Below are 15,868 nucleotides of genomic sequence, written 5' to 3' on the forward strand. Positions count from 1 at the left end.
GCTTCCGAATGCCTATAGAACACTCAAATTGCGGTGAGATTAAATACATCGTCCTTCAGCCGACTTGTCTCCAAGGTTCTATTGCTGCGTCGGGCACCTTATGGTCGTTCTCCTGTGAGTCTAGAATTTAGAATCCGACGCATAACTGATAGATAGTTGCAACATTCAGCACCTCCAAACGACGATGGAACACTCAAATTGCGTCGAGATTCAATACATCGTACTTCAGCCGACTTGTCTCCAAGAGTCTATTGCTGCCTCGGACACCTTATGGTCGTCCTCCTGTGAGTCTAGATTTTCGGATCCGAAGCAAAACTGATAGTTAATTGTAGCGTTCGGGGCCTCCTAATGTCGATGGAACACTCAAATTGCGTCGAGAATCAATTTATCGTCCTTCAGCCGACTTGTCCTCAAATGTCTATTGCTGCCTCCGACACCTTATGGTCGTTCTCCTGTGAGTATAGATTTTCGAATCCGACGCGAAACTGATTGTTAATTGTAACGTTCAGGGCTTCCGAATGCCTATGGAACACTCAAATTGCGTCGAGATTCAATACTTCGGCCTCGAGCCGACTTGCCTCCAAGGGGACATTGCAGCCTCGGGCACCAAATGGTGCGTCTCCTGTGAGTCTAGATTTTCGCTTCCGATGCGAAACTGATAGTTAATTGTAATGTTCAGAGCCTCCTAATGACGATGGAACACTCAAATTGCGTCGAGATTCAATTCATCGTCCTTCAGCCGACTTGACTCCAAAGGTCTATTGCTGCCTCGGGGACGTTGTAGTCGTTCTCCTGTGAGTCTAGATTCTCGAATCCGACGCAAAACTGATAGTTAATTGTAACTTTCAGGGCCTCCTAATGACGATGAAACATTCAAATTGCGTCGAGATACAATACATCGTCCTCCAGCCGACTTGTCTCCAAGGGCATATCGCTGCCTCGGGCACCACATGGTCCGTCTCCGTTGATTCTACATTTTCGAATCCGACGCAAAACTGATAGTTAATTGTAACGTTCAGGGCCTCCTAATGACGATGGGGCCCTCAAGTTGCGTCGCGATTCAATACATCGTGTTCCAGAGGACTGGTCTCAAAGGGGATATTGCTGCCTCAGGCACCTTATGGTCCGTCGCCACTGAGTCTAGATTTTCGATTCCGACGAAAAACTGAAAGTTAATTGTAACATTCAGGGCCTCCTAATGACGATGGAACACACATATTGCGTCGCGATCCAATACATCGTGTTCCAGCAGACTTCTCACCAAGAGGCTGTTGCTGCCTCGGGCACCTTATGATCGTTCTCCTTTGAGCCTCGATTTTCTAATCCGACGCAAAACTGATAGTTAATTGCAACGTTCAGTGCCTCCTAATGACGATGGAACTCTCAAATTGCGTCGAGGTTCAATACATCGTCCTCCTCCCGACTTGTCTCCAATGGGTATTGCTGCCTCGGACACCATATGGTCCTTCTCCTGTGAGTCTAGATTTTCGATTCCGACGCCAAACTGATAGTTAAATGTAACGTTCAGGGCCTCCTAATGACGATGGAACACTCAAATTGCGTCGAGGTTCAATACATCGTCCTCCAGCCGTCTTGTCTCCAAGGGGAATTGCTGCCTCGGGCACCATATGGTCCGTCTCCTGTGAGTCTAGATTTTCGAATCCGACGGTAAAATGATAGTTAATTGTAAATTTCAGCACCTCCTAATGACGATGGAATACTCAAATTGCGTCGAGAGTCAATACTTCGTCCTCCAGCCGACTTGTCTCCAAGGGGTATTGCTGCCTCGAGCACCATATGGTCCGTCTCCTGTGAGTCTAGATTTTCGAATCCGACGCATAACTGATAGTTAATTGTAACGTTCAGCGCCTCCTAATGACGATGGAACACTCAAATTGCGTCGAGATTCAATACATCGTCCTCCAGCCGACTTGTCTCAAGGGGATGTTGCTGCCTCGGGCACCTTATGATCGTTCTCTTGTGAGTCTCGATATTCTAATCCGACGCAAAACTGATAGTAATTGCAACGTTCAGGGCCTCCTCATGACGATGGAACACTCAAATTGCGACGAGGTTCAATACATCGTCCTCCTGCCGACTTGTCTCCAATGGGTTTTGCTGCCTCGGGCACCATATGTCCCTTCTCCTGTGAGTCTAGATTTTCGATTCCGACGCGACACCGATAGTTAATTGTAACGTTCAGGGCCTCCTAATGACGATGCAACACTCAAATTGCGTCGAGGTTCAATACATCGTCCTCCAGCCGACTTGTCTCCAAGGGGTATTGCTGCCTCGGGCACCATATGGTCAGTCTCCTGTCAGTCTAGATTTTCGTATTCGACCCTAAAATGATAGTTAATTGTAACGTTCAGGGCCTCATAATGACAATGGAACACTCAAATGGCGTCGAGAATCAATACATCGTCCTCCAGCCGACTTGTCTACAAGGGGATATTGCTGCCTCGGGCTCCGTGTGGTCCGTCTCCTGTGTGTCTAGATTTTCGAATCTGACGCGAAACTGATAGTTAATTGTAACGTTCAGGGCCTCCTAATGACGATGGAACACTCAAATTGCGTGGAGATTCAATACAGCGGCCACGAGCCGATTTGTGTCCAAGGGGACATTGCTGCATCGGGCACCAAATGGTCCGTCTCCTGTGAGTCTAGATTTTCGAATCCGACGCGAAACTGATAGTTAATTGTAACGTTCAGGGCCTCCTAATGGCGATGGATATCTCAAATTGCGTCGAGATTCAATACATCGACCTCCAGCCGACTTGTCTCCAAATGTCTATTGCTGCCTCGGGGACCTTGTGGTCGTTCTCCTGTGAGTCTAGATTTTCGAATCCGACGCATAACTGATAGTTAATTATAAAGTTCAGGGCCTCCTAATGACGATGAAACATTCAAATTGCGTCGAGATTCAATACATCGTCCTCCAGCCGACTTGTCTCCAAGGGCATATCGCTGCCTCGGGCACCACATGTTCCGTCTCCGTTGATTCTACATTTTCGAATCCGACGCAAAACTGATAGTTAATTGTAACGTTCAGGGCCTCCTGATGACGATGGGGCACTCTTATTGCGTCGCGATTCAATACATCGTCCTCCAGCGGACTGGTCTCCAAGGTGATATTGCTGCCTCGGGCACCTTATGGTCCGTCTCCAGTGAGTCTAGATTTTCGATTCCGTCGAAAAACTGATAGTTAATTGTAACATTCAGGGCCTCCTAATGACGATGGAACACTCATATTGCGTCGCGATCCAATCCATCGTCCTCCAGCCGACTTGTCTCCAAGGGTCTATTGGTGCCTCGGGCACCTTATGATCGTTCTCTTGTGAGTCTCAATTTTCTAATCCGACGCAAAACTGATAGTTAATTGCAACGTTCAGGGCCTCTTAATGACAATGAAACACTCAAATTGCGACGAGGTTCAATACATCGTCCTCCAGCCAACTTGTCTCCAATGGGTATTGCTGCCTCGGGCACCATATGTTCCTTCTCCTGTGAGTCTAGATTTTCGATTCCGACGCGAAACCGATAGTTAATTGTAACGTTCAGGGCCTCCTAATGACGATGGAACACTCAAATTGCGTCGTGGTTCAATACATCGTCCTCCAGCCGACTTGTCTCCAAGGGGTATTGCTGCCTCGGGCACCATATTGTCAGTCTCCTGTAAGTCTAGATTTTCGACTTCCACGCGAAATTACAGTTAATTGTAACGTTCAGGGCCTCCTAATGACGATGGATCACTCAAATTGCGTCGACAGTCAATACATCGTCCTCCAGCCGTCTTGTCTACAAGGGGATATTGCTGCCTTTGGCTCCATGTGGTCCGTGTCCTGTGAGTCTAGATTTTCGAATCCGACGCGAAACTGATAGTTAATTGTAACGTTCAGGGCCTCCTAATGACGATGGAACACTCAAATTGCGTCGAGATTCAATACATCGTCCTTCACCCGACTTGTCTCCAAGGTTCTATTGCTGCCTCGGGCACCTTATGGTCGTTCTCCAGTGAGTCTAGATTTTTGAATCCGAACCCTAACTGATAGTTATTTGCAACGTTCAGCGCCTCGTAATGACGATGGAACACTGAAATTGCTTCAAGAAGCAATACATCGTCATTCAAACCTACTTGTCTCCAAAGGTCTATTGCTCCCTCGGGCATCTTATATTCGTTCTCCTGTGAGTCTAGATTTTAGAATCCGACGCAAAACTAATAGTTAATTGTAACGTTCAGGGCCTCCTAAAGACGATGGAACACTCAAATTGCGTCGAGATTCAATACATCGTCCTCCAGCCGACTTGTGTCCAAGGGGACATTGCTGCCTCGGGCACCATATGGTCCGTCTCCTGTGAGTCTAGATTTTCGATTCCGATGCGAAACTGATAGTTCATTGTAACGTTCAGGGCCTCATAATGACGATGGAACACTCAAATTGCGGCGAGATTCAATAAATCGACTTCCAGCCGACTTGTCTCTAAGGGTCTATTGCTGCCTCGGGCACCTTATGGTCGTTCTCCTGTGAGTCTAGATTTTCGAATCCGACGCATAACTGATAGTTAATTGCAATGTTAAGCACCTCCTAATGACGATGGAACACTCAAATTGCGTCGAGATTCAATACATCGTCTGTAATTTTTCCTCCTCATATCTTTTTTTTTCTTCGTAATTCTGTAGCTCTCAATTCGTTCGAGCAATCAATCATTCATGATAGGAAATGCAGTCATAGCTCAGTCACTCAAAATGATTCTGAAATTTTACTTGTTAGAATGAAATCAGGCGATGACTGTTCTTCTCTGCAGCCTCATGCTTTGCGGCAGTCTGCTAATCTGCACAAATAAAATGCCTCGTAATTTTGGGAGCGTTGTATAATCAGTCGGGAAATCTCAGATCAAGCGGATATTTCGCATTGATGAAGTTTAACCTTCCGAAGAAGCAATGGAGCTCTTGGATTATTAAGTGCAGGTTCGTATCCAGTCTTTCGGAAGTCCCTTCTGATTAACACCTACGCTATATATCGATAAATATCATTATTTCTCAAATTTAAAATACACACCATTTACTTGAAGGAGCCATCTATATATATATTTCCATTTAATCGTACAGTTCATATCAGTTATCTTCTGTAATAAATCTCAATAATCAGATTACAGTTCTTCCAAACCAAGCACAGGCTAATCGGCACGAAGACAAACTCGGAAGCTCCCCTTTCTTTTTTTTTTCTAACAACCACCAGAGAGAGTACTACAAAGAATACTTATGCGCTCATGGCATAGCTATTGTATGAACTACTTTTCGCATGGATTCTGCGAGTATGAAGATAGAAAATTTGTAAACGTCATTCAAGGGTAGAATTGTATCAGAATAATTCATCGAATATAAAGAGATATTGCAATTGCCCCTCGCAGCGAGCAAAGTTAATGATAATACACTTTGCGAGCTAACAGAAAAAATTTGTTGGGTTGTTTATTCAAAAGAGGAATATTTTGAATTAGTAGAATTTTACTGTAGAGAGTATGGGTAACATGTTAAGACAATAAGTTACGGGAATACCTTAGCTGTAGCTTTTACATGTACCGGGGTATACCCGCATCCCGAGTACATAACCGGGAAAGATGTAGGTTGGTGTAATTACGAAAAAGCTCTACCCATTTGGGAACTTGCCTTCACAGGGAAACCCTGGAAAACCCGGAAGAATAGACCCCAGCTCAGGTATTAAAGAAGATAGGAAAGCCTAAATCCAGTAACTTTGAAATATATAGAAGCTCTATAGATTAGATCGAAGGAAAAGTGCCTCATAGCCAAAAAAAATTTTACAGTATTCCTCAAAAAAAAATTTTCAAAATTCTTCTTTCGACGATGTAGCCGGCGATCTCGTTGTGAAGTCGATGGAACAGGAACACTGGGCACGGACACCGGGTAAGCGATTTAGGCGATGTACAGCGTTTGGTGGAGGCGGCACGGAGGACAGGCGATGGCTTATGATACAGGACAGAAGCTGGTAACGTGCCGTGGAAACAGGAAGATGATCTCAGGAACAGATGGTCAGGGACGTGAACATGAAACAGGTTTAAAGTGGAATAAGAAAAGGTTCTGACTGAATAAATCCCTGGAAGAGAGTGGATTAAGCCAACGAAGTCCATATTTCATCGTTGAACTCAAAATCGGAGTGGATTCTTATATTCTTCCATCTGTACTAGACTGGAACATCCATCAGTCCTGACAATCGCGAATTTTTTTTTGTAGTGCTCAATACCAAAGTTATTTTGCATTACAACTGTTGATTGTCCAAAACATTGCCAATTAGAGTGTGGGCATTTAAATTTTGTTGTAGCTCATATCGAATGTATCCCTCTCAAAAAAATTTTTATCAAATCTTCGTTTTGTTATAGTGCAGGTGGAAGTAGAGCATTGAATCTGTCCGAGGTTTGCTTTCAATTACGAAATTATGGATAAAATTTAAGTTTACACCTGTTGAAAAATTTTAGACATAGCCATATGACACTGACTCCACAAAAGGAATAATTTGAAAAATTTTCATTATTCTTATAATTAATTGATTTATAGATCCACTTGCAAATAAATATCATTGATGATGACGTATGTTCGTTTATCAAATCATCCAATCGCAGAATCTTCTTCATCCTCTCATGAACATTTATGGAAATATATTTCAACAATTATGTCCATAATATGAAACACACAAACTGCTATCCTTAAAAAGTTAATTAAAATTCTTAAATTAATTCTCCTGGTAAAGAAGGCATAATGAAAAAATCTAAAAATTATAATAATTTTCTCTCGCGCAACCAGGGAGTTTCTTCAGTTGTTTGCAACAGTGACATTATCGACTGTTGCTTCATTTCACAGTTCGTTTGTTTTCTTGCGCGAACAGCGCACATCATACACACAGCGTATTTACCTACATATCCCACACTGTTCAAGTTTCACACGCAATTCTCACATAAGTGCCGTGTCTTGAGGAAATGTAGATGCACTTTCATTGTATATCACTGTGGCTTCTGCTCATAGTCCACACTTACAAATGCTAGTAATTAACAAATTCTTCTACCTATCTTAAAATTTTTGTGCTGAAGTATCACAGGAGTAATCTCACTGTCTCTTAACCTATCACAGGAGTAATCTCACTGTCTATTAACCTATCACAGGAGTAATCTCACTGTCTCTTAACCTACCACAGGAGTAATCTCACGTTCTCTTAACCTCTAGACAACATAAACTTCTTGATATTTATATACACATTCGACTCATAGTCAAATTCCACTCTAAATTCTTCTCCATATTTGGTATCACAGATCTACGATCCTTCACTAAATTTCTTAATATCATTATGTGGGAATAATCCCTTTATTCTTTTCGATTCGGGATATGCCAACAAGTATGATCCAGGATTTGGTATATTTACAATAACGTATGGTCCGGTATAAATAAGATTCCATTTCTTTACGTTCTTCATCAGTTTCGAGGAATGGATGTGTTGCCTCAATGAAACCTTTTCTCCAAGATGAAACATCTGAATCCGATGAATCCGTTTATCATATGTCAATTTCCGTTGTATTGCCTTTTCAGTTAAATTGACAATTGCGAGTCGAGTCTTTTCCTCCCATTTTAAATTCTGGTCTTCATACTTTTCGTCCGTTGCTCCAGGTTTTGGAACGACTAAGAGCGGAGAACAATATGGACTAGTTGATGGCTCGATCAAGTTCCATTCTAACATTCTATTTATCTCCCTTTGAACGGATTGCTTTAAACGCCAGGGGATCGGATAGTGCGTGTAACAGTAAGTCTGATGTGGCTTCACTTGTAGGTGACAAATATACCCTTTAATAATTCCTGGTTTCTCATCAAAAATCTCTTCATATGCCCCAAACAAATAATGAAGCTGCTGCCTTTGTTCTCCGGTAAGCTGATTTGATTCACTAGCTTTTATCGTTGTTGTTTGGTTAAAGTCCTCTTGTTGTATCAAATCCTTTGAAAGCTCCTTCCAACGACCGTTTGTAGTGTCAATTAATTGAATTATGGCACCGCGACAATATTTCTCATGCACAGTTTCCTTTCTATTTAAATCCAGTGCTATCTCTTCTCCATTTAATCTAAATTTAACTATTCCTTCCAAAAAATCAATCTGACAATCGTACTCCTGCATACTCCCAATACCAAGCATACAGTCCACTAATAACTTCTCCACTACAAGGAACGTGCATTTTATTGCTACATTTCCCATTTTCATCTCTAATTGTGTTTGTATTTTGACATTGGGAGAGCGTGCTCCAACAGCTCCGATGATTTTGCAGTTCTGTACTGGCAAAATTGGTACCTTCTTCTTCCTAATAATTCTCCGAAAAAGAGCGCCTGAGATGACATTGGCGGAAGCGGCGGTGTCTAATATCACATTCGTTGGAACTTCCTCTATTTCAACAAATACTTCCGATACCGGAACACTTGATCTGTGATTATGACAAGTTATTAAATCCTTTGTTAACTCTTCAGTCAACAGCTCACCATCATTATATCTTAACAATTGTAATTTTACTGTTTCGCCCCTAACAGATCCCCTGACCGCTCCTCCGGGGCACGATGCGGTCATGTTTAGTTTGACTGATTATTGGTCCGATTGGTATTTATCTCTTCAGCTACTTCAGTGATTATCGGTTGTTGTCGTGAATTCGGTCTATATTGTCTTGCTTGGTTTGTGTTATTATTGTTGTTGTTCTGCTGGTGTTGGTAGAACTGTCCTGTGTTGCCATACATTGGATCATATCGATTAAAATTCCTACTGTTCCTAAAATAGCCCCTCGCTGCACCATTACTAAAGTTTCCATTATGGTAATAATTATTGTTTGCATTCTGTCCATTTCTAACTCTCCTCGGAGAGTGTAATTGGTTATGATTATTGTTACTGCTACCATTACTGCCATTCCCATTCGAGTTGCAACTCGGATTCGCTTCTGTTACTCCTCTTTGATATGACATTTCTCTTGCCCTTTTATTGTCCTCCTCAATTATATCAATATGATCAAGCGTAGTCATAAATGAGTCTATATCCTTATCATTTATATATAACAGCTGATTCCTTATACTGGTGGGTAGTCTGGACTTGAGTATTCTAAGTATATCCGGCAAAGGAATCGGTACATCCCAATACAAAGATTTATTAATGTATTTCTCAAAATATCTCTTTAGAGATCCTCTAGAAAGCGAGAAAGGCTCAGGATATAATACTTCCTGCCTAAGTCTTTCTTGTATTCCAGCAGACCAATATTTTGCTACAAAAGCCTGCTCAAATTCTTTGTAACATTTACAAGAAGATGTTTGTTCGGATGCCCACAGTGCTCCTGATCCTTGTATATATCCAGATACAAAACTAATCTTTTGCCATTCTGTCCAAGATCGTGGAAATAGACCTCTGAAACATCGAATAAAGGCTACAGGATGAACATTCTTTTTGTCAGGGTTAAAGATTTGAAATTGTCTCTGTTTAATCATCTTCTCCTCAACGGTACTACGATTCCAAAAATCATCCTGTTCGTACTTTTCCCTGTGGCTCACCGTTATATCGAATCTAACTTGTGACGTTCCAGTTCTATCTACATCGGATCTTGACGTGGACGGAATGTCACGCGCAGATAGAGAGTTTTGTTTCCTGCTTCTCGGTGTTTCTAAATCCTCCTGCGAGAGATTTAGTGATCTTTCGATATTTTCTTTCCAACGCGAGAATTCTTCGCCAAGTTGTTCTCGAACTTCCTTTAACCATTTGTTAAAAAAATTATCCTCGGATCTCTCTGAAATTGACTGTAAAGCTACTTTCACAGTTTCTTCTATCGTTTCCGAAGGAGAATTGTGCCGCTCTAATGTCATTTCTGAAAACTTTCCCGCAAGTACATTCATTCTATGTTCCACTGTCTCCTGTTTTTCCTTCACATCGTCAAATTGCTTCTTTAGATTATCTTTGGATTCTGTTATTTCTGGTATCATAGCTACGGAGCACTGTATGTCCTCTTGAGCTTGTATTACTTGAGGAAACAGTTCTACTTGTTTTGGTATCGTGTCAATTTTGACGGATACATATTCGGTTAGTTCCGCTTTCAATTTACTATTGTTTTCTTGGCATTGTTGGCGGACCTGCTCAATTCGAGCAATAAGATTCTGTTCGGTCCTTTCTGCCTGTTCCTTTATTTCCTGTGTCTGGGTATTTAATCTCTGATCTAATTCGGTAAAGGTTGCTCTTAACTAATTTTGTAATTCTGTTTGATTTTCGGCTAGTTGATTTTTGAATTCATTTTGTATAACCGATAAGTCTCGTTTCACCTCCGCTTGGCCTTCGGCTAATAGAGACAACTGTTGCATAATAACAACTAATGTGTCCACAACAGTCTGATCAGCTGTTGTATGAATGTTTTCTGAACCAGCGGGATTATTTATATTGCTACCGCTAGCCAAAACAGTCTCAGAATTGCTATCCGTGGCCTCTGCTTCTGTGCAAACAGCTGAAGGCTGTTGCACGTCTCGTTGCTGATTCAATGACATTTTAATTGCCGCTCTAGTCAGTACCATTGAATAACTGTCAATATCAGGTTCCAGTCACTAAATACAGTTTCAAATTTACTGTCGTAGACACACTTCACTTTCAAATTACTTCACAGATGGTATAAAGTTCAATGTCCAGATACGAAAATCACACAATATACAGTTCTACAATCTAACTACTATCTGGAAAAACGTTCTTTCTAAATTGATTTCAAACTATTTTAACTACAGGATAAAAAAATTAGATTTCTCTGGCCTTGTTCTGTAGTCTCGGTGTTGTCCAATAGTTGAAATCGTTTCTTGGTATCAGCAATCTTTTACTATGGGCACCGAATCTCTCTTCAGATTAGTTACCTCTCGTTCTCGTTGGTTTTCATGAAACAAAAAATACATATATTATATAACAATCCAAGAGAGTCCTTTCACACTGGCGCCACTGTAATTTTTCCTCCTCATATCTTTTCTTTTCTACATATTCTGTAGCTCTCAATTCGTTCGAGCAATCAATCATTCATGATAGGAAATACAGTCATAGCTCAGTCACTCGAAATGATTCTGAAATTTTACTTGTTAGAATGAAATCAGGCGATGATTCTTCTTCTCTGCAGGCTCGTGCTTTGCGGCAGTCTGCTAATCTGCACAAATAAAATGCCTCGTAATTTTGGGAGCGTTGTATAATCAGTTGGGAAACCTCAGATCAAGCGGATATTTGGCTTTGATGAAGTTTAACCTTCCGAAGAAGCAGTGGAGCTCTTGGATTATTAAGTGCAGGTTCGTATCCAGTCTTTCGGAAGTCCCTTCTGATTAACAACTACGCAATATATCGATAAATATCATTAATTCTCAAATTTAAAATACACACCATTTACTTGAAGGAGCCATCTATATATATTTCCTTTTAATCGTACAGTTCATATCAGATATCTTCTGTAATAAATCTCAATAATCAGATTACAGTTCTTCCAAACCAAGCACAGGCTAATCGGCACGAAGACAAACACGGAAGCTCCACTTTCCCTTTTTTTTTCTAACAACCACCAGAGAGAGTACTACAAAGAATACTTATGCGCTCATGGCATAGCTATTGTATGAACTACTTTTCGCATGGATTCTGCGAGTATGAAGATAGAAAATTTGTAAACGTCATTCAAGGGTAGAATTGTATCAGAATAATTCATCGAATATAAAGAGATATTACACGTCCTCCAGCCGACTTGTCTCCAAGGGTCTATTGCTGCCTCGGGCACCTTATGGTTGTTCTCCTGTGAGTCTAGATTCTCGAATCCGACGCAAACCTGATAGTTAATTGTAACGTTCAGGGCCTCCTAATGACGACGGAACACTCAAATTGCGTCGAGATTCAATACAGCGGCCACGAGCCAACTTGTGTCCAAGGGGCATTGCTGCCTCGGGCACCAAATGCTCCGTCTCCTGTGAGTCTAGATTTTCGATTCCGATGCGAAACTGATAGTTAATTGTAACGTTCAGGGCCTCCTAATGGCGATGGAACACTCAAATTGCGTCGAGATTCAATACATCGGCCTCCAGCCGACTTGTCTCCAAATGTCTATTGCTGCCTCGGGGACCTTGTGGTCGTTCTCCTGTGAGTCTAGATTTTCGAATCCGACGCATAACTGATAGTTAATTGTAAAGTTCAGGGCCTCCTAATGACGATGAAACATTCAAATTGCGTCGAGATTCAATACATCGTCCTCCAGCGGACTGGTCTCCAAGGTGATATTGCTGCCTCGGGCACCATATGCTCCGACTCCTATGAGTCTAGATTTTCGAATCCGACGCAAAAATGATAGTTAATTGTAACGTTCAGGGCCTCCTAATGACGATGGAACACTCAATTTGCGTCGAGAGTCAATACATCGTCCTCCATCCGTCTTGTCTACAAGGGGATATTGCTGCCTCTGGCTCCATGTGGTCCTTGTCCTGTGAGTCTAGATTTTCGAATCCGACGCGAAACTGATAGTTAATTGTAACGTTCAGGGCCTCATAATGACGATGGAACACTCAAATTGCGGCGAGATTCAATAAATCGGCTTCCAGCCGACTTGTTTCTAAGGGTCTATTGCTGCCTCGAGCACCTTATGGTCGTTCTCCTGTGAGTCTAGATTTTTGAATCCGACGAATAACTGATAGTTAATTGCAATGTTCAGCGCCTCCTAATGACGATGGAGCACTCAAATTGCGTCGAGATTCGATACATCGTCCGTAATTTTTCCTCCTCATATCTTTTCTTTTCTACGTAATTCTGTAGCTCTCAATTCGTTCGAGCAATCAATCATTCATGATAGCAAATACAGTCATAGCTCAGTCACTCAAAATGATTCTGAAATTTTACTTGTTAGAATGAAATCAGGCGATGACTCTTCTTCTCTGCAGGCTCGTGCTTTGCGGCAGTCTGCTAATATGCACAAATAAAATGCCTCGTAATTTTGGGAGCGTTGTATAATCAGTCGGGAAACCTCAGATCAAGCGGATATTTGGCTTTGATGAAGTTTAACCTTCCGAAGAAGCAATGGAGCTCTTGGATTATTAAGTGCAGGTTCGTATCCAGTCTTTCGGAAGTCCCTTCTGATTAACAACTACGCAATATATCGATAAATATCATTAATTCTCAAATTATAATACACACCATTTACTTGAATGAGCCATCTATATATATATTTCCATTTAATCGTACAGTTCATATCAGTTATCTTCAGTAATAACTCTCAATAATCAGATTACAGTTCTTCCAAACCAAGCACAGGCTAATCGGCACGAAGACAAACTCGGAAGCTCCCCTTTCTTTTTTTTTTCTAACAACCACCAGCGAGAGTACTACAAAGAATACTTATGCGCTCATGGCATAGCTATTGTATGAACTACTTTTCGCATGGATTCTGCGAGTATGAAGATAGAAAATTTGTAAACGTCATTCAAGGGTAGAATTGTATCAGAATAATTCATCGAATATAAAGAGATATTACACGTCCTCCAGCCGACTTGTCTCCAAGGGTCTATTGCTGCCTCGGGCACCTTATGGTTGTTCTCCTGTGAGTCTAGATTCTCGAATCCGACGCAAACCTGATAGTTAATTGTAACGTTCAGGGCCTCCTAATGACGATGGAACACTCAAATTGCGTCGAGAATCAATACAGCGGTCACGAGCCAACTTGTGTCCAAGGGGACATTGCTGCCTCGGGCACCAAATGCTCCGTCTCCTGTGAGTCTAGATTTTCGATTCCGATGCGAAACTGATAGTTAATTGTAACGTTCAGGGCCTCCTAATGGCGATGGAACACTCAAATTGCGTCGAGATTCAATACATCGGCCTCCAGCCAACTTGTCTCCAAGAGTCTATTGCTGCCTCGAGCACCTTATGGTCGTTCTCCTGTGAGTCTAGATTTGTGAATCCGACGCATAACTGATAGTTATTTGCAATGTTCAGGGCCTCCTAATGGCGATGGAACACTCAAATTGCGTCGAGATTCAATACATCGGCCTCCAGCCGACTTGTCTCCAAATGTCTATTGCTGCCTCGGGGACCTTGTGGTCGTTCTCCTGTGAGTCTAGATTTTCGAATCCGACGCATAACTGATAGTTAATTGTAAAGTTCAGGGCCTCCTAATGACGATGAAACATTCAAATTGCGTCGAGATTCAATACATCGTCCTCCAGCGGACTGGTCTCCAAGGTGATATTGCTGCCTCGGGCACCTTATGGTCCGTCTCCAGTGAGTCTAGATTTTCGATTCCGACGAAAAACTAATAGTTAATTGTAACATTCAGGGCCTCCTAATGACGATGGAATACTCAAATTGCGTCGAGATTAAATTCATCGTCCTCCAGCCAACTTCTCTCCATGGGGATAATGCTGCCTCGGGCACCTTATGGTCGTTCTCCTGTGAGTCTAGATTTTCGAATCCGACGCGAAACTGATTAATTGTAGCGTTCAGGGCTTCCTATTGACGATGGAACACTCAAATTGCGTCGAGAGTCAATACATCGTCCTCCAGCCGACTTGTCTCCAAGGCGTATTGCTGCCTCGGGCACCATATGCTCCGACTCCTGTGAGTCTAGATTTTCGAATCCGACGCAAAAATGATAGTTAATTGTAACGTTCAGGGCCTCCTAATGACGATGGAACACTCAATTTGCGTCGAGAGTCAATACATCGTCCTCCATCCGTCTTGTCTACAAGGGGATATTGCTGCCTCTGGCTCCATGTGGTCCTTGTCCTGTGAGTCTAGATTTTCGAATCCGACGCGAAACTGATAGTTAATTGTAACGTTCAGGGCCTCATAATGACGATGGAACACTCAAATTGCGGCGAGATTCAATAAATCGGCTTCCAGCCGACTTGTTTCTAAGGGTCTATTGCTGCCTCGAGCACCTTATGGTCGTTCTCCTGTGAGTCTAGATTTTTGAATCCGACGAATAACTGATAGTTAATTGCAATGTTCAGCGCCTCCTAATGACGATGGAGCACTCAAATTGCGTCGAGATTCGATACATCGTCTGATTAACAACTACGCAATATATCGATAAATATCATTATTTCTCAAATTATAATACACACCATTTACTTGAATGAGCCATCTATATATATATTTCCATTTAATCGTACAGCTCATATCAGTTATCTTCTGTAATAAATCTCAATAATCAGATTACAGTTCTTCCAAACCAAGCACAGGCTAATCGGCACGAAGACAAACTCGGAAGCTCCCCTTTCTTTTTTTTTTCTAACAACCACCAGAGAGAGTACTACAAAGAATACTTATGCGCTCATGGCATAGCTATTGTAAGAACTACTTTTCGCATGGATTCTGCGAGTATGAAGATAGAAAATTTGTAAACGTCATTCAAGGGTAGAATTGTATCAGAATAATTCATCCATCGAATATAAAGAGAAATAACAATTGCCCCTCGCAGCGAGCGAAGTTAATGATAATACACTTTGCGAGCTAACAGAAAAAATTTGTTGGGTTGTTTATTCAAAAGAGCAATATTTTGAATTAGTAGAATTTTACTGTAGAGAGTATGGGTAACATGTTAAGACAATAAGTTACGGGAATACCTAAGCTGTAGCTTTTACATGTACCGGGGTATACCCGCATCCCGAGTACATAACCAGGAAAGATGTAGGTTGGTGTAATTACGAAAAAGCTCTACCCATTTGGGAACTTGCCTTCACAGGGAAACCCTGGAAAACCCGGAAGAATAGACCCCAGCTCAGGTATTAAAGAAGATAGGAAAGCCTAAATCCAGTAACTTTGAAATATATAGAAGCTCTATAGATTAGATCGAAGGAAAAGTG

The sequence above is a fragment of the Schistocerca americana genome, unplaced genomic scaffold (genome assembly GCF_021461395.2).
Source record: "Schistocerca americana isolate TAMUIC-IGC-003095 unplaced genomic scaffold, iqSchAmer2.1 HiC_scaffold_17, whole genome shotgun sequence".
Classification (NCBI taxonomy): domain Eukaryota; kingdom Metazoa; phylum Arthropoda; class Insecta; order Orthoptera; family Acrididae; genus Schistocerca; species Schistocerca americana.